Source organism: Scyliorhinus torazame, chromosome 2 (genome assembly GCF_047496885.1).
Source record: "Scyliorhinus torazame isolate Kashiwa2021f chromosome 2, sScyTor2.1, whole genome shotgun sequence".
NCBI classification, from domain to species: Eukaryota; Metazoa; Chordata; class Chondrichthyes; order Carcharhiniformes; family Scyliorhinidae; genus Scyliorhinus; species Scyliorhinus torazame.
The window spans coordinates 264,481,694-264,503,420 of record NC_092708.1 but is presented as its reverse complement, the minus strand read 5'-3'; the positions used below and the strand labels follow the sequence as shown (position 1 = coordinate 264,503,420).

The 21,727-nt window shown below is 48.9% G+C and overlaps 1 protein-coding gene across 5 annotated transcripts in view; it reads left to right on the top strand.

Moving 5' to 3' along the window:
- LOC140398211 (calpain-3-like) overlaps positions 1-21,727 on the top strand; it is a 216,282-nt gene that overhangs the window by 42,810 nt on the left and 151,745 nt on the right. The gene's annotated exons all lie outside the window — the stretch shown is intronic.

Sequence of the window (21,727 nt, the reverse complement as noted above, 5' to 3'; positions counted from 1 at the left end):
CACAGATCTGCTGCAGTTGTTCTTCTAAGTAGCAGAGGTCGCAAGTTTGGAAGTTGCAATTGAAGGAGCCTTGGTGATTTGCTGCAGTGCAACTTGTAGGTGGTACATGCTGCTGCCACTCTGCATAGGTGGCGAAGAGAGTGAGTTTTTAAGCAGGTGGATGGGCTGCCGATCAAGTAGACTGCCTTGTCCAGGATGATGTCACGCATCCAGGCAAATGGGAAGTATTTAATCAGATTCATGACTTGTGCCTTGTAGTTGGTGGACAGGCTTTGCGGAGTCAGCAAATTAGTTAATCACCACAGAATTCCTAGCCTCTGAGCTGCTTTTGTAGCAGTTTTTCTTTTATAGTGTTTAGGTGACTGGTCCTGTCAAGTTTTTGGTTAGTGGTAATCCAGGATGCTGATGGTGGGGTATTCAGCATTTATAATGTTTTTGAATGTCATGGGGAGATGGTTAGATTCACTCTTGTTGGAGTTAGTAATTTCCTGGCAATTGTGTGGCATGTTGCTTGTCACTTATCAGCCCAAGCCTGAATGTTGACATCTCTTGTTGCATGTGCATACACACCTCGGTTGGCGACATTAGTGGAGAGGCTTCTGGGCACAATCTACTGAGCATCACATAGTTGCTGATGCCCCTCAGCTGGAGGCAGGGACATCCAGGGAGACAGCAGTTGGAGGTCAGCCGTGTGGGCAGCATGATAGCGCAAGTGGCTAGCACTGTGGCTTCACAGCATTCGATTCCCCGCTGGGTCACTGTCTGTGGGGAGTCTGCATGTTCTCCCTGTGTCTGCTTGGGTTTCCTCCGGGTGCTCCGGTTTCCTCAGTCCAAAGACATGCAGGTTAGGCGGATTGGCCATGCTAAATTGCCCTTAGTGACAAAAAAGTTAGGAGGGGTTAGGGTGGAAGTGAGGGCTTAAGTGGGTCGGTACAGACTCGATGGGCTGAATGGCCTCCTTCTGCACTGTATGTTCTATGTTTATCCCAGGGCCCAGCTGGGTCCCAGTCCCATGTCAAGCCTCCAGACCAGGTTATCCCAGAGCTGGTGCAGACGCTAGGGTGCATTCATGAGATTCAGAGGGGTCTGTCAGGTACACTCTGGTTGGTCCATAGCTAATTGGAGGAGTCCCAAAGGCTACTGGTGCAGGAGATGGCATTGTCCATGCGTGGCACCGAGGCCAACACTGCTAAGGTGGCGACTGCAGTAAAAAGCTTGGAGCATGACATCAGCAGAGTGATGGTTTCCAAGGCATTGCTCAGTCAGTGAATGCCATGGCTGAGGGCCTCGACAGCAGGTCCCGGTCGCTGGGGACGTGTCCCTTACACAGGTGGACCTTGCCGAGGCTGCGGAGCTTGTCCCAGTCTCAGATGGGCATTGCCGAGGCGTTCCTGTGCATGTCTCAGTCACTGAGAAACATGTCCAGTCGATCCTGGCTCATCCTCCTGTCCCTCCTGCTCCGGCTCCTCCTCGTCCTCCTCATCAGACAAGACTGCATGTTCTTCCTCCTCACCTCCAGCACGTCGCTTTGCAGCTGTGCCAGGTTGTGGAGGGCACAGCAGACCACCACAAAGTGGACGGCCCTATGAAGGGTGTACTGCAGTGCACCAGAGCGGTCGAGGCATTGGAACCCCACTATCAGCAGCCCGATGCACTGAATGACAGCCCAGGCCTCGTTATATCGGGTCTCTGCATTGGTCTCCGGACTCTGTACTGGCGTCATTAGCCAGGACCTCAGTAGATTTTTCCCCCAAGAGCCAACCAGTCATCCTGGGGTGTCCCTCGAAGACATCGGGGATCTGACTGCCCCAGTATGTAGCTGTTGTGCACACACGTGCATGATCTTGAGGTCACAGAACACAAGCTGAACGTTCAAGGAGTGGAACCCCTTGCTGTTAATGAAGGGTGCTCCCAGACCGCCCGGAGGGCGCAAGGTGACATCCGTGCCATCTATTACCCTTTGGATCTAGGGCATCCCGGCGATGGCGGAGAATCCTGCTGCCCAGGCATCTTGATGGGCTTGGTCCAGGTCAGATTTTATATAGTTAGCTGCCCAGTTAAACAGGGCATCTGTGACCTCTCGGATGCACTTGTGGGCTTTGGTTGGGATATGTCACACAAGTCCCCGCGTGAGCATGGAATGAACATGAGGCGTTAAGGTTCAGGGCTGCGGTGACCTCGATGGCCAACAGAAGCAGGAATCATTCTCCATGTGGTCCGCAAGGACCTGGCACAGGCGTTGCACTGGCCCTTTGTTGAGACGGACCCTCTTGCAGCACACTGGATAAAAGCAAATTACTATGGATGCTAGAATCTGAAACCAAAGAGAAAATGCTGGAGAATCTCAGCAGGTCTGGCAGCATCTGTAGGGAGAGAAAAGAGCTAACGTTTCGAAACTCGAAACGGATTCGAAACGTTAGCTCTTTTCTCTCCCTACAGATGCTGCCAGACCTACTGAGATTTTCCAGTATTTTCTCTTTCTGCCCGACATCTCCGTGAAAGACCAGCAACCCCTGTACGCCTTGGGCCGTCACCGGCCTCCCCTTCTGGGTCCTTCCCTGGCCTGATGGGCGGCTTGGTCCTCAGGATGTGGGGCAGGCCCCATAACATGTGGTGATGCCATGAGCCTCTGTCGAAGTTGCTGCCGCTGCCTTCTCCTGCATCTGGCCGCCTGGACTGCCACCGCGAGGCCAGCTGTAGCGGGATCCATAATATCAGCCATCATGTGATATCTGTAAGGAATTGGAGAGTGTGTGAGACCGACAATCAGTTTTGGCTTCCACCCTGGTACCCTCGAGTTCTTCATGCCTCCTCCACCCTTACATTCCCTGCCATCTCTCAGGGTATCATGTAATGAGCCATTTGTGCTGGGGGTACCCGCCCTGAAAACGCACCACTGGCCACAGCAGGGGCTCCAGGGCACCCACCCCAGACCCCTGACCACAGCCGGGAACATTACTTGGACCGGGTGCAGGTTCCCTCCCTAATCCACACACCCACCCTCTGGTCGTGGGGATGTGCCCAGTGCTGAGGCACAGCTCTTGGGTGTTTGATTGTTGGCCTTTGTGTTGTTGTTGCCTCCAGCGATCAGGCAAAGTGTCCAGGCCTCACGGGCTGATTGGGATGCGCTGCAATAACTCTTGCCTACCATATGACACATCTCCACGGGAATCTACTTGGGAGCTGTGGAGTGCTCACATAACTAACATTGCTAATTCCCTATTGGTAATAGCCTTCAGTTGTGCAGCCAGAGTGAAAGTGACCTTCACCATATCATGACAGACAGGGCTCTGTCCTGGGGGTGTTCAACAGCTGGGGTTGCCCCTGGTATGGGTATGCACAATCTGCGTGGTGGCATGTTGGACCCGTGGGTGCTGCGCCCCTCACCCCGCAGCCCAGGGACTACCCCCTATCGATGGCAGCCGAATCCCCCGACCAGGCCAGTGTCCTCCACGCCGCACCCCCCATCCGACCCGAGCACTGGCTACTCACCTCCTCTGATCGCCACATCAGCCAAATCGCTAGCTTCATGTTTTTTAATAGGTACGCTAAAGAGCACCCACCTGACCACTCGCTGAGGAGGCAGTTAGATCACATAAAGCCATTTAATAAGGGGTTAATGAGATGGAGATTGCCGTTAATTGGTGATTATTGATTTCTCACCACATCGCGGCAGGATCCGAATCTCGCCAATGGCAGTGGGCCAGTTAGATCAGAAACTGATTGGCGCACGGCGCAGTTCCCGATTTTGGACGCTCCCGCAATCTAACTGGCTTGAGCGGATTTGCGCCCGGTGTGACGCAGCTGTTAGATCACGCGCCCAATAAGTCATAGGGTGGAATTGAATCCACGTAACGAGGATCTTGCACACTGGCTGGTGAGGCAGAGAAAGCCCTCATCGCTTCCTTTTAGAAAGTCTTGCACCTGATCTGCATAATGGGGGTGGTGGTCAGATTCCATCCTGTCTCCCCCCACCCTCGACTCTGTGCCCCTGTCTCTGGAATGAAAATCCAAGCCTAATATTTATGATCAGTAACCCTTCATCAATATAAACTAACATTTCCTCTTGCCAAACAGCTGTCTAATGAATCTGCACTGCACCTCCTCTGTTGCCACAATACCCTGGGCTCCTGAATAATGTGTTCCAATTGTAACAGTTTTTAAAAGCATATTAAACAATAAAACTTGACATGGCACTCCCCCTTAACCAGAAGTAATGTTACCCATGTCCTGTGGGAGCACTGCTCTGCATCCAGCAGAGAGGAATGTACCTGTCCAAAGGAGTGTTTGTTACTGAGGTTGGATAATTGGATAATGAAAATGGGAAAGGGTTGAATTTCCCATGACTTATTCGATGTGCATGTAATTCACCAGGCGGAAGTCCAGTCGTTTGTCTCTATCCTTTAAAACACGTTAGTAGACTAATAACTAGTTGTTAGTGTTCCATAAGTATAGGGAGGTTGATTTTGTCATCAGCCCATAACCTGACACAATTCCTTCAACTCAACAAGAATAATCCAGGAACATCACAGTCAGTAAATCAAGCCTGTCAAGAGGACTGGCACTCCAGGCAATAATCCCATCAGATTATTGCATGTGACATTTAAGCATAAATTATCAGGATCAAACTGGACTCAAGGTATCAAGAATTAATAGCAGTAGACTTCTGGTGGCGGCCATGGAGGAGTAAGTCACACATTTGATAGCTCCCGCCTGTAACGGACTTTTGGACCTTTTTCCCCCGTTTTTTCTGGATTTTATGAGATAAATCTCATTGTATGAGGGTTGTGGTTGTGGGTCAGGGTTGAGGGTCAGGGTTGTGAATCTATGGAATTCCTTGCCCAGTGAAGCAGTAGAGGCTCCTTCATTAAATGTTTTTAAGATAAAGATAGATAGTTTTTTGAAGAATAAAAGGATTAAGGGTTATGGTGTTCAGGCCGGAAAGTGGAGCTGAGTCCACAAAAGATCAACCATGATCTCATTGAATGGCGGAGCAGGCTCGAGGGGCCAGATGGCCTACTCCTGCTTCTAGTTCTTATGTTCTTATGTTCTTCTGTAAATCGGTGAAGAGCGAGACGGTAAGGAGAAATCCCCCTCCGGTGTATGGAGAATTGGACCAGAAGTGGCCTTGTGAGACGACAAAGTCCCATAAGGGAGACGCAAGTAGAGCTGATAACATGGGACAGCATGGCGGGACAGCAGGGCCGTGGGGAGACGACACAGTGGTCGAAGGAGCAGCTGGTGAAGTATTCGAGGATTGCTTCGCCAAGCTGAAGAAGGACACGCTGGGCCCGATTAAGGCTTCGATTGATCAGGTGGTTCAGAATCAGGAAACCCACAGGAGAGCAATCCAGGAGGTGGAACAAAAGTTGTCTGAGCATGAGGAGTATATAACCGTGCTGGAAAACAAGATGGGGATGATGAATGACTGCCAGAAAAGAATGCAGGAGAAGCTGGAGGACATGGAGAATAGGTCCAGGAGGCAGAATCTCAGAATTGTTGGCCTCCCTGAAGGCAGTGAGGGATTGGATGCGAGGGCTTATGTGACGGACATGTTGGAGAAATTGATGGGGGCTGGGGCGTTCCCTCAGCCCCTGGAATTGGATAGAGCGCACAGAGCCCTCGCGAGGAAGCCCCAAACGAACCAACCGCCGAGGGCCATGGAGGTACGTTTTCACCGTTTCATGGACAAGGAACACATTTTGTGGTGGGCCATGAAAGAGCAGAGCAGCAAGTGGGAGAACTGTGAGTTGCGCATCTATCAAGACCTGGGAGCGGATTTGGCCAAGAATCAGGTTCAATCGGACAAAAACGACCCTCTTTAAGAAAGGGGTGAAGTTCGGGATGCTGTACCCAGCCCGTCTGTGGATCACACATGAGGAACGGGACTTCTACTTTGAAATGCCAGACGAAGTATGGACCTTTATTAAAGAAAGGAAGCTGGAGGCGAATGAAAATACACTGAAGCCGTGGAGAAGTACTGTGTGGCGATTTGTTGTGCTGGATTGTATAAATTTAAGTAGCGCTAGGTGAAATAATGGGCTGTGTGAATGGTTAAAGGTTGCTTTGTCTTGCAGGGAGCTGGGTAGAGGGGGGGATGGGCTTTGAATTTGGTTCTGCTTTTTGGGTGACTATTTTTCTAAAGTGACTGTTTCTTCACTGTTTTTTCTGATGTTTGTTTACTGGGGAATGTGATGCTTTTAAAATGTTTATTCATGTGGGAGGAGAGGGAAGAGAACAATAGGGAGACAGACTGCTTGGTGCCAGGGGCGGGAGCTACCAAGTCAGCATGGGTCAGCTGACTCTCGGAAGCCAGTGGGGGGTGAGCAGGTGGCAAGCTGGAGCTCGACTTGGGGGATTGGGTTTCTAGTGTTGTTGCTAGGGGGGAGAGGGTGGGGGAGGGAAGATGCTTTGCTGACATGGGAGGAACTGTTACTAGGGGACAAATGGGAGGTTGGGAATGGCGACTGCCCGAGTGGGGACTCGAGGAAGCAGAGGGCGCGAGCTCGAGGTTGGCCTAAAAAGGGTGGTGGCTAGTCGGCAGGGCGGGGGGGGTTGGAAGTCCCCCGTCCAGGCTGATCACATGGAACGTGAGAGGACTGAATGGGCCGGTCAAGAGGGCTCGCGTGTTCGCGCATTTGAGGGGGCTGAAGGCGGACGTGGCAATGCTACAAGAGACTCACCTAAAGGTTACAGACCAGACAAGATTGAGGAAGGGGTGGGTCAGTCAAGTGTTCCACTCAGGACTGGACTCAAAGACCAGGGGGGTAGCGATCTTGATCAGCAAACGAGTGGCATTCGAGGCAGGGAGAATCATGTCAGACAAGGGGGGTAGGTACATAATGGTGAGTGGGAAGCTGGAGGGGGTGCGAGTGGTACTTGTGAACATATATGCTCCGAATTGGGACGACGTGGAATTTATGAGGCGAGTGTTAGGTAAGTCCCAGACTTAGAGTCACATAACCTGATCATGGGAGGGGACTTCAATACAGTCATTGATCCGGAATTGGACCGGTCAAAATCCAGGACAGGGAGGAGGCCGGCTGCAGCAAAAAACTTGAAGGGTTTTATGGAACAGATGGGGGGAGTAGTGGGTGTTTATAAATGGGTGTCTACATAAATATCTGCAGTGCGAGTACCTTTAAGAAATGGGTGTTTATTATTGCAGTGATGTCAGAGAGTTGGTGAAACTGGGCTGTCTGTCAGCTTTTTACTTTCGTTTTAGGCTGTTTGCTGCAGGGTGTGTTTTAGTTTCGTTTTCAGAGCTGGATAGCTGCAGTCACAGCCAGAAGGTGTATGAATCTCTGTCTCTAATCTAAAGACTGTAAATAGAACATAGAACATAGAACATTACAGCGCAGTACAGGCCCTTCGGCCCTCGATGTTGCGCCGACCTGTGAAACCACTCTAAAGCCCATCTACACTATTCCCTTATTGTCCATATGTCTATCCAATGACCATTTGAATGTCCTTAGTGTTGGCGAGACCACTACTGTTGCAGGCAGGGCATTCCACGCCCTTACTACTCTCTGAGTTAAGAACCTACCTCTGACATCTGTCTTATATCTATCTCCCCTCAATTTAAAGGTATGTCCCCTCGTGCTAGACATCACCATCCGAGGAAAAAGGCTCTCACTGTCCACCCTATCCAATCCTCTGATCATCTTGTATGCCTCAATTAAGTCATCTCTTAACCTTCTTCTCTCTAACGAAAACAGACTCAAGTCCCCCAGCCTTAAGATCTTCCCTCCATACCAGGCAACATTCTGGTAAATCTCCTCTGCACCCTTTCCAATGCTTCCACATCCTTCCTATAATGCGGCGACCAGAATTGCACGCAATACTCCAAATGCGGCCGCACCAGAGTTTTGTATAGCTGCAACATGACCTCATGGCTCCTAAACTCAATCCCTCCACCAATAAAAGTTAACACACCGTACGCCTTCGTAACAACCCTCTCAACCTGGGTGGCAACTTTCAGGGATCTATATACATGGACACTGAGAGCTCTCTGCTCATCCACACTGCCAAGAATCTTACCATTAGCCCAGTACTCAGTCTTCCTGTTATTCCTTCCAAAATGAATCACCTCACACTTTTCTGCATTAAACTCTATTTGCCACCTCTCAGCCCAGCGCTGCAGCTTATCTATGTCCTTCTGTAACTTGTAACATCCTTCCGCACTGTCCACAACTCCACCGACTTTAGTGTCATCTGCAAATTTACTCACCCATCCTGCTACGCCCTCCTCCAGGTCATTTATAAAAATGACAAACAGCAGTGGCCCCAAAACAGATCCTTGTGGTACACCACTAGTAACTGGATTCCAGTCTAACATTTCCCATCCTTTGTCTTCTTCCAGCTAGCCAATTACTGATCCAAACTGCTAAATCACCCTGAATCCCATGCCTCCGTATTTTCTGCAGTCACCTACCATGGGGAACCTTATCAAATGCTTTACTGAAATCCATATACACCACATCAACTGCTTTACCCTCATCCACCTGTTTGGTCACCTTCTCAAAGAACTCAATAAGGTTTGTGAGGCATGACCTACCCTTCACAAAACCGTGTTGACTATCTCTATTCAAATTATTCCTTTCCAGATGATTATACATCCTATCTCTTATAAACCTTTCCAAGATTTTTCCCACAACAGAAGTCAGGCTCACTGGTCTATAGTTACCGGGGTTATCTCTACTCCCCTTCTTAAAAAAGGGGACGACATTTGCTATCCTCCAGTCTTCTGGCACTATTCCTGTAGACAAAGATGACTTAAAGATCAAGGCCAAACGCTCAGCTATCTCCTCCCTAGTTTCCCAGAGAATCCTAGGGTAAATCCCATCCGGCCCAGGTGACTTATCTATTTTCACACTTTCCAGAATTGTTAACACCTCCTCCTTATGAACCTCAAACCCTTCTAGTCTAGTAGCCTGAATCTCAGTATTCTCCTCGACAACATTGTCATTGTCAACATAAATCGATCCAGGTGATTTAAAACTAATAACAGTAGTGACTTTAACCTGATGTGCTTCTGGTAAAAGGTGTTTTAAGTCATGTGGATGTAAAAAGGAAAGCTTAAAGGTTTACTTAGTGTTATAATCTTTCGGGGTTGTATTTGAATCAATGGTTCCTAAGATGTTCACTGTATGTTTTAAAAAGTTTAACTTGAGTTTAGAGAATAAACATTGTTTTGCTTTAAAAAATACGTTTCCATTTCTGCTGTAGAGTGGGCCGTGTGCTCCCCGTACCACAATCTATTAAAAGTTGTGGGTCAGGTGAACTCCATGATACACGTTGGGGTTCTCTAAATCCTGGCCCATAATAGTAGACCAATAGTAAGCCAAGGACGAAGGAGTTTTCCTTTTTTTCACATATCCACAAGGTATACTCTCGCATCGACTTTTTTGTTCTGAGCAGGGCGCTAATACCGAAGGTGGTGGATACTGAGTACTCGGCAATCGCAGTGTCGGATCATGCCCCGCACTGGGTGGATCTACGGATTAGTGTGGCGAGAGGGCAACGCCCGCTGTGGAGACTGGATGTGTGGTTGCTAGCGGACAAACCGATTTGTGGGCGGGTTAACAAGTCCATCCAGAACTACCTGGAAACAAATGATATGAGGGAGGTCTCTGCAGCAACAGTCTGGGAAGCTTTGAAGGCAGTAGTCAGAGGGGAATTAATCTCGACACGGACCCATGGAGAAAAGGTGGAACGGGCTGAGAGAGACAGGTTAGTTGAGGAGATACTCCAGGTGGACAGGAGATATCAGAGGCCCTGGACGCGGGGCTACTGAGGGAGCGGCAGAGGCTACAGACGGAGTTTGGGCTGTTGACCACAGGGAAAGCAGTGGAACAGTTGGGGAAAGCAAGGGTGGCGATTTATGAGTAGGGGGGGAAAGGCAAGCAGAATGTTGGCGCACCAGCTCAGGAAAAGAGAGGCGGCTAGGGAGATAGGTAAAGTAAAGAGTAGAGACGGTAATACTGTCCTGGGGTAAACAAGATGTTTAAGGACTTCTATAGTAAATTATATGAGTCGGAACCCCCGGCTGGGGTGGAGGGGCTGAGGCAGTTTTTGGATCCGTTGAGCTTCCCGAGGGTGGAGGAGGACCTGGTGGAAGGGCTGGGAGCCCCAATTGAGATTGAGGAAATAATCAAGGGGCTGGAGGCCTGACAGCTACCCAGTGGAATTCTATAAGAGGTTTTCAGAGATATTGAGCCCACTGCTGGTGAGGACTTTTAACGAAGCAAGAGAGAAGGGAGCCCTCCCGCCAACAATGTCGCAGGCCTTGATTTCATTGATCGTGAAACGGGAGAAGGATCCGGAGCAATGCAGGTCATACAGGCCGATTTCTCCACTGAATGTAGATGCCAAACTGCTGGCTAAGATACTGACAGGGGTGATAGGGAAGACCAGACGGGATTTGATAAGGGCAGGCAACTCAAGGCCAATGTTCAAAGGCTTCTCAATGTTATTGCAAATTGTTATTCAGAAGGAGAAGAGGCGGAGGTGGTGGGAGCAATGGATACGGAGAAGGCTTTTGATCTTGTGGAGTGGAATTACCTGTGGGAGGCACTGGGTGCGGTTTGGATTTGGTGTGGGCTTCATTGACTGGGTGCGGTTGCTCTATCAGGCACCAGTAGCGAATGTGCATACGAACTGTCTGAGGTCATGTATTTTTACCTACACCGAGGGATGAGGCAAGGGTGCTCCCTCTCCCCGCTACTGTTTGCTCTGGCCATAGGGCCATTGGCCATGGCGTTAATAGCCTCTAGGAACTGGAAAGGGCTGGTTCGAGGGAGGGGGGGGGGGGCTGGGGGGGGAGGGAGTGGGGGGGGTGGAGCACTGGGTCTCGCTCTACGCAGATGACCTGCTCTTGTACATTTCGGACCCGCTGGAGGGGATAGGGGAAGTAATGCGAATCTTGTGGGAATTTGGCAATTTTTCGGGGTATAAATTGAACATTGGGAAAAGTGAGATGTTTGTGATCCAGGCAAAAGGACAGGAGAAGAGACTGGGAGAGCTGCTGCATAGAATGGTAGGGAAGAGCTTTCGATATCTGTGAATCCAGGTGGCCCGAGAATGGGAGGTACTGCACAAGTTAAACCTATCGCGGTTGGTAGAACAAATGGAAGGGGACTTTAAGAGATGGGACATGCTCCCGCTATCACTATTAGGAAGTGGGTCGTGGGGGAGTGGTCGGCATAGGAGCGGATGGAGGCGGCATTGTGTAAAGACATCAGTTTGGGAGCACTGATAATGGCACCTCTTCCGTTCTCGCCGGCCCGATACGCCACAAGTCCGGTGATGGTGGCGGCTTTGAGAACCTGGGGGCAATGGAGGAGATATAAGAGAGTGGAGGGAGCATTGATTTGGACCCCGATTTATAATAACCATAGGTTTGTACCGGGTAGGGTAGATGGCGGGTTCCAGAGTTGGCAGAGGACAGGGATTAGAAGGATGGGGGATCTATTTATAGATGGGAGCTTTCCCAGCTTGAAAACTTTGGAGGATAAATTTAAATTGCCAGCAGGGAATGGTTTTAGGTATTTGCAGGTGCGAGACTTCCTGAGAAAACAGGTGCCGGCCTTTCCACTGCTGCCGCCACAGGGGATACAGGATAGAGTAGTATCCAGTACCTGGGTGGGAGAGGGGAAAGTATCGAATATTTATCAGGAGCTTTCGGAGGCGGAGGAGGAGCTTAAGGGCAAGTGGGAGGACGAGCTAGGAGGAGAGATAGAGACGGGTCTATGGACGGATGCCCTCAGCAGGGTTAATATCTCCTCATCATGTGCCAGGCTTAGACTGATATAATTTAAGGTAGTCCACCGGGCGCACATGACAGCGGCGAAGATGCGTAAGTTCTTCGGAGTAGAGGATAGGTGTGCGAGGTGCACGGGAAGCCCAGCAAATCATGTCTACATGTTTTGGGCATGCCCGAAGCTGAGAGGGTTTTGGCAGGATTTTGCTAAGGCAATAACCACGATGCTAAAAACACGGGTGGTGCCGAGTCCGGAGGTAGCGATCTTTGGAGTGTCTGAAGATCCGGGAGTTCATGGGGCGAAAGAGACCGACGTCCTGGCCTTTGCCTCCCTGGTAGCCCGGAGACGGATCTTGTTAATGTGGAGGGACTCGAAGTCCCCCGTGTGTAGAGACCTGGGTTAGTGACATGGCTGGGTTTCTCAGTCTTGAGAAAATAAAGTTCGCCTTGAGAGGGTCAATGTTAGGGTTCACCCGGAGGTGACAGCTGTTCGTCGACTTTCTCGGGGAAAATTAAAATGTCAGCAGATGCAGTATTCCAAGGGGGGCGGGGCTTGTTGTTGTACGGTTGAGGTGTGTGAAGATTGGACTGGGGGGGAAATGTTTATTTAACATGTTGATGTCATTGTTTATGTTACTGTTATACATTTTTTCAAATACCTCAATAAAATATTTTTTTTAAAGAATTAATAGCAGTAAACCAATGCTTCAAAAAATAAACAGACTTTTGGTACCAATGAAGTGAGACATTGTCAAGAAAGGCTGGAAGCCTTGTATTGAAAAAGTGGCTCATTTGACAAAGTAACATGTAAAAGGTTGGTTAACGACATTGTGGTTGATGGAATAGGGGGCTCAGTGTTAACTTGGACAAAAAACTGTCTCAAGGGCAGAAAACAGACTCATGGCAAATTGTTGTTTGTCAGTAAGGAGAAAGGTAGAAAAGATTGTTCCTCATTGTCATGCTAGGGACACATTTGTTTGATATATAAATGACTTGGATATTGGAATACAGAGTGAAATTACAGAATTTGCTGATGATACCAAATTTGAAGGGTGTTTCGGGCAGTGAGGATGATACCAGTCAATTGCACAGGGCATAGCTAAACTCCCAGAATGGGCGGACAAGTGGCAGATAGAATTTAATTCAGAAAAGTGTGAGGTGATGCGTAAGGTAGCAGAGATCGGGTAGAGACAATACAAACTTAATGGCAAAGAGCATGTAGGGATGGATGGACCTGAGGATATGTCCCCAGGAACGAATAGACCTTTGAAGGTGGCAGGACATATTGAGAAAGTTGATAGAAAATCATATGGGACCTTGGATTTCGTAAATAGAGCCATTGGGCGGAATTCTCCCCCCCCACGCCGGGTGGGAGAGTCGCCCAGGTGCCGCGCGAGTCCCGCCACGCCGTCCCGACGCCCGCACGCGATTCTCCCACCCCCCCCCCAAACCGGCGCGGCGTGAATCACGGCTGGCCGCTGGGAGAAACGCCGCTTGCCATTGGTAATGGGCGAGTGGCGATTCTCCGGCCCGGAGTGATGTCATTTACACAGCGCCGGCTGCGTCATTTACGCGGCGCCGCTTTTATGCGGCGCCAAGGCCCGGCGCGCGTAAATGGCGTGATGCTGCTCCTAACCCCCGAGGGCAGGAGAATAGGGGGCTGGGAACGACCTCTGACGCCGGAGTGAAACACTCCGGTTTTCACTCCGGCGTCGGGACTTAGTCTCCCGATGGGAGAATTGCGCCCATTGAATAGGAACGCTAAGAAATAGGTCAGAGCCACCTGGAAGAGGCTGGGTGTTGCAGGAATTTCTAGATGGGTTGGAGTACCCGAGGTTAGGGGAGGGGGACAGGGCTACATTAGAAGGGGTGATAGTGTTGCAGGAGATAAAAGATGCGATTGGGAGGATGCAGTCGGGGAAGGTGGCAGGGCCAGATGGGTTTCCGGTGGAATATTATAAAAAATTCAAAGATAAGCTGGTATCGCTGATGGTGGGGATGTTTGAGGTGGCGATAGGGAAGGAGGTGTTACCACAAACTTTGGGGCAGGCATCGATTTTCCTGTTGCTTAAAAGAGATACGGTTCCGACAGAGTGTGGGTCACATAAGCCCATATCATTTTTAAACGTGGTCGCAAAGGTCTTGGCGAAGGTACTGGCAGGTAGGCTAGAGGAGTACCTCCTGAAGGTGATAGGTGAAGATCAGACGAGGTTTGTGAAAAGGTAGGGTAGATGGCGGGTTCCGAACATTAGGAGGGAATTGAATGTGCTTATGGCACCGGTGGAGGGGAAGGAAACAGAGGTGGTTGTAGCATTGGGCGCTGAGAAAGCATTTGACCAGGTAGAATGGGGGTACTTGAGGCAGCACGGTGGCGCAGTGGTTAGCACTGCATGTCTCACGGCGCTGAGGTCCCAGGTTTGATCCCGGCTCTGGGCCACTATCCGTGTGGAGTTTGCACATTCTCCCCGTGTTGCGTGGGTTTCGCCCCCACAACCCAAAGATGTGCAGGGTAGGTGGATTGGTCACGCTAAAATTGCCCCTTAATTGGAAAAAATGAATTCGGTACTCTAAATTTATTTTAAAAAAAGAATGGGGGTACTTGATGGCAGTTGTGGAGCAGTTTGGGATTGAATTCGGTACTCTAAATTTATTTTAAAAAAAGAATGGGGGTACTTGATGGCAGTTGTGGAGCAGTTTGGGATTGGGCCATGATTTGTGGACTGGGTAAAGCTATTGTATAAAAGCAGAGGGCGATTGTTCACACAAATTACATCAGCTCGGAATACTTTTCTCTCCACCGTGGGACTAGGCAGGGATATCCTATGACCCCCCCCTGCAGGTTTGCACTCGCGATTGAGCCATTGGCCATCGCGTTAAGAAGTTCAGGGGTATGGAAAGGGATAGTGCTGGGGCGGATAGAGCATAGGGTGTCCTTATATGCCAATGACTTGTTATTATACGTGTCGGAACCGAGTGTGTCAATAGGGGGAATACTGTAGCTGCTTCGGGTGTTTGGGTCTTTCTCGGGGTACAAATTAAATCTAGACAAGAGTGAATATTTTGTGGTGACTCGGCCTGGGGTTTAGAGGCATTTTTTCGAGAGATTGAAGGGCTGATTACCTCGTTCATATGGGGAGGAAAGGTGGCCAGAATTAGAAAGGTGCTACTACAGAGAGGGAGGCGGGCAGGGGGTTTGGGTCTTCCGAACCTGATGTATTATTACTGGGCGGCGAATGTGGAGAAGGTACGGAGCTGGGTCAGTGGGGTTGACTCCCAATGGGTCAGAATGGAGGAGAGTTTGTGTAGGGGGTTGGGATTGAAGGCGCTAACAACAGTGCCGCTTCCAATGGCCCTGGGGAAATACTCAGGGAGTCCGGTAGTAATAGCTTTGTTGAGAATTTGGAGGCAGTTTCGCCAGCACTTCGGGTTGTGGGCAGGGTCAAGGGAAATGCCGATTCGGGGGAACCATAGATTTGAACCAGGGAAGTGGGATGGAAATTTTCGGAGCTGGGAGGAGAAAGGAATTAAGACACTAAAAGATTTGTTTCTTGATGGTCGGTTTGCAGGATTAAAGGAGCTGGGAGCAAAGTATGGGCTAGAGCAGGGGGAAATATTTAGATACATGCAGGTTCGAGACTTTGCCAGAAAGGAGAGACAGAGCTTCCTCATTGCTGGAGGAGGTGCTGACAATAGGGGGACTGGAGAAGGGGGTAGTGTCGGCGGTTTACTGGGTATTTTGAAAGAGGAGAAGACACCGCCGAAAGGGGATCAAGGCAAAGTGGGAGGAAAAGTTGGGAGAGGGTATGGAGGAGGGGTTCTGGTGTGAGGTGCTCCGGAGGGTGAACTTCGTGCACGAGGTTGGGGCTGATACAGCTGAAGGTGGTATACAGAGCACACCTCACAAGGATGAGGATGAGCTGTCTCTTTCAGGGGATAGAAGATGTGTGTGAACATTACGGGGGACGGGACGGGACGGGGGGGTGGGGGCTGCAAACCACGTTCATATGTTTTGGTCCTGTTTAAAGTTGGAGGATTACTGGAAGGAGATTTTTAGGATAATCTCTAAAGTGGTGCACGTGAAACTGGACCCTTGGGACGCAATAATCGGGGTGTCGGACCAGCCGGGGTTGGAAACGGGCGCGGAGGCAGATGTTGTAGCCTTCGTCTCGTTGATCGCCCGAAGGCGGATCCTGTTGGGGTGGAGATCAACCTCTTCACCATGTGTCCTGGCATGACGGGGGACCTGCTGGAATTCTTGACTCTTGAGAAGGTCAAATTTGAACTGAGGGGAAGGATGGATGGGTTCTACAATTCATGGGCGTTATTCATCATGCACTTTTGAGAATTGGATTACATTGAACATTAGCGGGGAGGGTTGGGCGGAGGGGGACTGCATGTGTTAATGGTGACTATGGGTGATTCCTGATTCCTTTTTGTTATTTGTTTACGTTAACATGCGGGCTAATGTTTGGGGGTTTGGTGGTAGGACGGGATTGGTCTTATTGATATGGGGATTGATATTGCATTTGTTACTGATTATTGTTTATCGTTGGGTGTAAACTTGAGAGAAAATGTGAAAAAGGAGAATAAAAATATTTTTTTTAAAAGAGAAAAGCTAAGAAATTATGCTGAACCTTTATAAAGCTCTGATTAGGCCACAACTAGTTATGCATCCAGTTCTGAAAGAATGTGAGGGTCTGTAGAATATGCAAAAGAAATTTCCCAGAAAGGTTCCAGGGAAGAGTGTTTTTAGCTGCAAGGTTAGGTTGGAGAAGCTTGTGTTGTTCTTGAGCAAAGCAGGTTATTATAAAGAAGGTAGACAAATCAAAACTGTTCCCTTTAATCGATCAAAAAGGGCAGGGGAATACAGATTTAAAGTTTTGGATAATAGACGCAAGGGGGCTGTGAGGAAGAACTTTTCACACATCGAATAGTAATAACCTGGAATAACCATTAAGGTGATAGAAGGTGGAGATGACAAATTATTTAAAAAGGAAAGATGGATTGGCACTTGATGGAAATAAACCTGCATGGCTATGGAAATAGAACTGAGGATTGAGACAGACTGGATTGCTCCTAAGAGAGCCAACATGTACTTGATTGATCAAAGGAACCTCCTTCTGTGCTGTAATGAGTTTTGATTTCAATGCGTACATTTAATTCCTGACCCCAAGATGGGAATTGAGGTGGGGGTAGGACATTTAATCAGGTGAAAGGGTATGGGGTGTGGAATCCACCACCTTCCTCTCTACACTCCAATTAGGCCTGAGGATGACTTTCCTGCCCCAATATCAGTTGTTTTGTTAAATATTTTTAAGTGTTAGGCCTTCTAGGTCTCAACCCTCACAGCTCTCACTCTACCCACTGCTCATTCCCCATCCATGCCAACCTATGCCCTCCACCCCTTATTGTCCCTATGCTACCTCTGTGACAACTCATGCCAACCCATGCACTCCACTCATCCCCATTACCTCGTAAAAAAACAAGTTATGAACTGTGATATGAAAGGTTGTAGAAAACAGCCACGCATAAAATTGCTACAAAGAAAGCACTTAGTGTAATTTCAAGAAGCAGCTATTGAAATGCTAGTACAGATTTGTTTTCAACTGACAGACAGACTAGTTTTCCAGCTTTTAAAGGGCAAGCTATTTAAATAACTTCACAGCTTGATCGATCTACAGTCCTTATCCATCCATCACAAGCATTTATATCTACTTTCTGCAGTGAAAATTGATTCTGTTTGAACTCAACACTGAAATCAAATGGCTCTGCTGAGTTTGGGTCTCTAGTCTGTGGGAGTCTCATTCTGCCCCCTTTTCCCTACCAACAAAAATGAGATGTTCCAGAAATGGCAGTGGGATGTCTAAATCTGAGTTCCGCCCTCAGTTTTAAAGGACCCTGGAGTCTTCACGACTCGGCGGAAATCAAGGCCTAACTGTTGCTTTCTACGGATGCTGCCTGACCTGCAGAGTGTTTCCAGCATTTCCTGTTTTTATTGCAGCTTTCATTGAACTGGAGCAGATTAAAGTGTTTTGATCAATTTGATAGTTGTTTAAAATTACAAAGAAATGGGACAGAGTAGACAGAAAAGGACTTTTGACTGTAATTCAGGATTGTAGAGTGTAGAACAAGGGATCAGAGATATAAGATTAAATATAAGGTAGAGGTATTGGAAAGATTTTTTTTAAGCACAGATTGTTAAGTTGTAAATGCAGAGTTAGTGATTGAAGCAAGTGATGCCAATATTCAACAAGGAGTTGAAGAGGAAGCTGAAGGAATGAACGCTTCTCTCTGTGAAACTCAAAGCAGTTCACACATTCATTTTATATTTTAGTTTTCTGTGACAGGCTATCACATGTTGCTTCTAATATTAGAGGAATGATAGGCCATACAAAGTTCAACAGATGGTGCATCAGTGCTGTCTTTAAATGTCACAGCAATAGGGTGTCCTCTTTCTTTCACTTGGTGCATGATATGAGATAGTAATTTCCAACAAATTGTTGCATATATCCAAGATGTCAATTCATGCCCATTACAGTTCTGCACTCCTTGGGTTTGTTTTCATTCTTCCATTCCAAAGTTGAGCACCTTCACCTGACTCAGAATGTAGGAAATTGATCTCTTGCAGTTTCTTTCTTCTCTTGACGGCCTTTTATCTGCTGGAGTATAGTTTCTCAGTAATTATTACCTCTCTGCATCTTGTGCAAATGACCATTCTTAATGTGTGAGTCCATACTATGGCCATTGTTATAATGCAAGGGTGGGGAAGGGGGACTGTGACACCTGAGCCACATCCTGTCCTCACCTAATATCAACATGTGCAGGGCTGGAGTTGAGGCCAGGACAGAGAGGCACTTCTTAGGGACCCTAACAGATTCTCCAACAGGAAACACGAGAATGATAGAATCATACAGCACAGAATGGGACCTTTTAATTCTTTGGTTTAAAAAAAAATATTCATTCAAGGGATGTGGGCTTCCCTGGTTTTGCCAGCATTCATTGTCTATCCCTAATTGCCTTTGAGAAGGGAATTTGCCTCTTGAATTGCTACAGTTCACGTGCAGCCTTTGACCTGTTCTTCTAGCTCCATTATTTATATGGCTAGTCCAGTTGAGTTTCTGGTCAATGGTAACCCCCAGGAAGTTGGTAGTGGGGGATTCAGCAATGGTAATGTCATTGAATGTCAAGGGGTGATGGTTAGGTTTTCTCTTGTGCGAGATGGCCATTGCCTGGCACTGGTGCAGAACAAATTATACATGTGCTAAAAAGAGAGAACTAATTATCCCACTTCCTTTTCAATTATATATCCACTTCCCTTTTGAAAGTTACTAGTAAATCTGCTTTCACAACCCTTTCAGGTAGCGCATTCCCTGGCAGTGCATTCCAGATCATTACAGCTTGCTGAAGAAAAACTGCAGGGTAAAAGAAAATCCTCATCTCTCCCCAGGTTTTATTGCCAAATACCTTGGGTACGATTCTCCAGCCTCTTTGTGCTTCGCTCGAGCGAAACGAAGCCGGTGAATAGCAGGAGAGGCGGAAAATGAGAACCGCGCCAGGGGCCAAACTGTTTCCGATGCAACTGGCCCGCTCCAAAGGTTCTCACCATAGCGTGACGAGAAACCAATTATTACCACTTAAGCCGTATTTCCAATCTATTAATAGGAGCCACACATATCCAACATCCCCCGTGATTCAGTGTCCACCCCAGCAATTGGTCACACTGGCGCCGATTAATACTCTTTTTGATCAACGTAATTCTGGCACATGGGCTGCTGTGGGAGCTGAGGAGGTGAGCAGCCATCTTCACTGACAGGCAATGAGCCCAGGGGCACTGGGCATGCTGCGCTATGCGCGGGAGGGGAGGTGGGAGGGCAATCAAGGTGTGCAGCCCCGGTTCAGGATGGGCCGCTATGGGGGCTGGGGGTATTGGGGCTGGGGGGGTGACTGCAGTGTGGTGGTGGAGGGGTTGTGGGGGCAATCAGGGAAGTGCAGCCCTGGTGGGGGTGGGCCACCATAGGGGGCTGGGGATATCATGGGCGGCACAGTGGCACAGTGTTAGCACTGCTGCCTCACAGTGCCAGGAACCTGGGTTCAATTCCAACCTCGGGTGACTATCTGTGTGAAGTTTGCATATTCTTCCCGTGTCTGCGTGGGTTTCTGCTAGGTGCTCCGGTTTCCTTCCACAGTCCAAAGTTGTGCAGGTTAGGTGGATTGGCCATGCTAAAATTGCCCCTTAGAGTGGGGGTACATTGTGGGAGATTGGGCCTCAGTAGGGTGGTCTTTCGAAGTGTCTGTGCAGACCTGATGGGCCAAATGGCCTTTCTGCACTGCAGGGATTCTATGATTCTGTTCTATGATTTCACTGGGGCTTGGGGGGGTTGCTATTTCTAATAGAGGATTGGCAATCGTGGTTAAGTGAGCACTGCACACACCCCAAGTGAATCCCGTGAGTGGGAGGACCATGTGGCATGTGAGGCTCATGGCCCAGCATCCGAATCACACCTTGATGCATGGACACTGTGCTTGAATACTGCAGGAGGCAGCACCACAGACACAGCGGGCAACCTTCAATCACCCAGGAGATGGGCCCCAACTCCGGGCACATGTCCGGGACTGCGTGTGTCGGGTGGAGCCGGGCATGTCTAGGGGGATGGGGCATGGGATTGGCGGTCAACCAGCATCACTGAGCAAAGAGTCAGAGGCTGGTTGTGGTGAGGGTACTTTAATGTTCTTCGTACAGGTGTACACCACTGCCTCAATATCCCGATGGTGCCACACCACCATCCACCCTCCTCCCCAAATTCCCACAACAACCCTCCCCCTTCCCCCAATGCACACTCCACTCCTTACACACCACCTACCCTCGTGGCCCCCCCCCCCCCCTCCCCAGTGCCCTCAGTGATCCTAGATGTGCTTGGCCTTCCTTGCTCTACTGCAATGTCTAGGTGTATCCCCAGGATGTTTACCATGTCCTGTGGCCTCTAGTGCACCTGGCAGGCTTCCTCTGGGGGCTCTCAGGTTACCATACTTTGAAATCTTTCCAGAGGATCGCGTCACTTAAATCTGTAAATTCTGGTTATCAACACTTATGCCAAAGAAAAGTTATCCCTATCTATTTGATCAAAACCCACTAGTATTTTGAAAAACTCTTAAACCTTTCTTTTCGTGAACGGAAGTAAGCCTAGGTGGTGGTTTTATGCCCTCACTCATGGCATGTTTGGAGGTGAAGGCATTTCCAGTTGGAAGGGTGGTGAGAAACCCCTAGTTGGACTTCCTGCCCAGCTGTCAATTGAGGCCCTTAAGTGGGCATTTAATGACTACAAAGCCGCACCTGTGGCATACAACACTAGTGTCCCAGCCCGGAACTAACAGGAGTTCCTAGGCCGGGTCCGGGCCAGTATTTAAAAGGCTTTATAACGTGTTCCAGCTGGATGGGCCTCTACCCATTACCATGGGAACGCGTTTGCAACGAGCTCCACAGGGAGATCACTGAGTGATTCCTCATGATCCCTGTGAGGGTTATCACACTACCTAAGGTCATCCCAATGCTGTGAATATTAAGTCAATGGCAGGCAGGCCTGTTGCAGGTTGTTTGTTGTCTCAAGATGGAAGGGTGGGGACGGGAGTCCTCAACCACTCCTCATATGTCAAGCTCTTCATTTCAGGGATCATTCTTGTGGACTTCCTCTGGACCTTTTCCAAGGCCAACACAAGGCCAAAACTGCTCACAATACTTCAAATGGAGTCTTACCAGGGCCTTATACAGCCTCAGATATACATCCCTGCTCTTGTGTTCTAGCCCTCTTTACATGAATGCTACTATTGCATTTGCCTTCCTAATTGCTGACTGAACCTGCACGTTTACCTTAAGAGAATCTTGAACTAGGATGCTTAAGTCCCTTCCTGCCTCCAGTGATTCCTGAAAGAGCACCACCAATGCCCCCGCAAGCTGTAACGGTTCAGCTC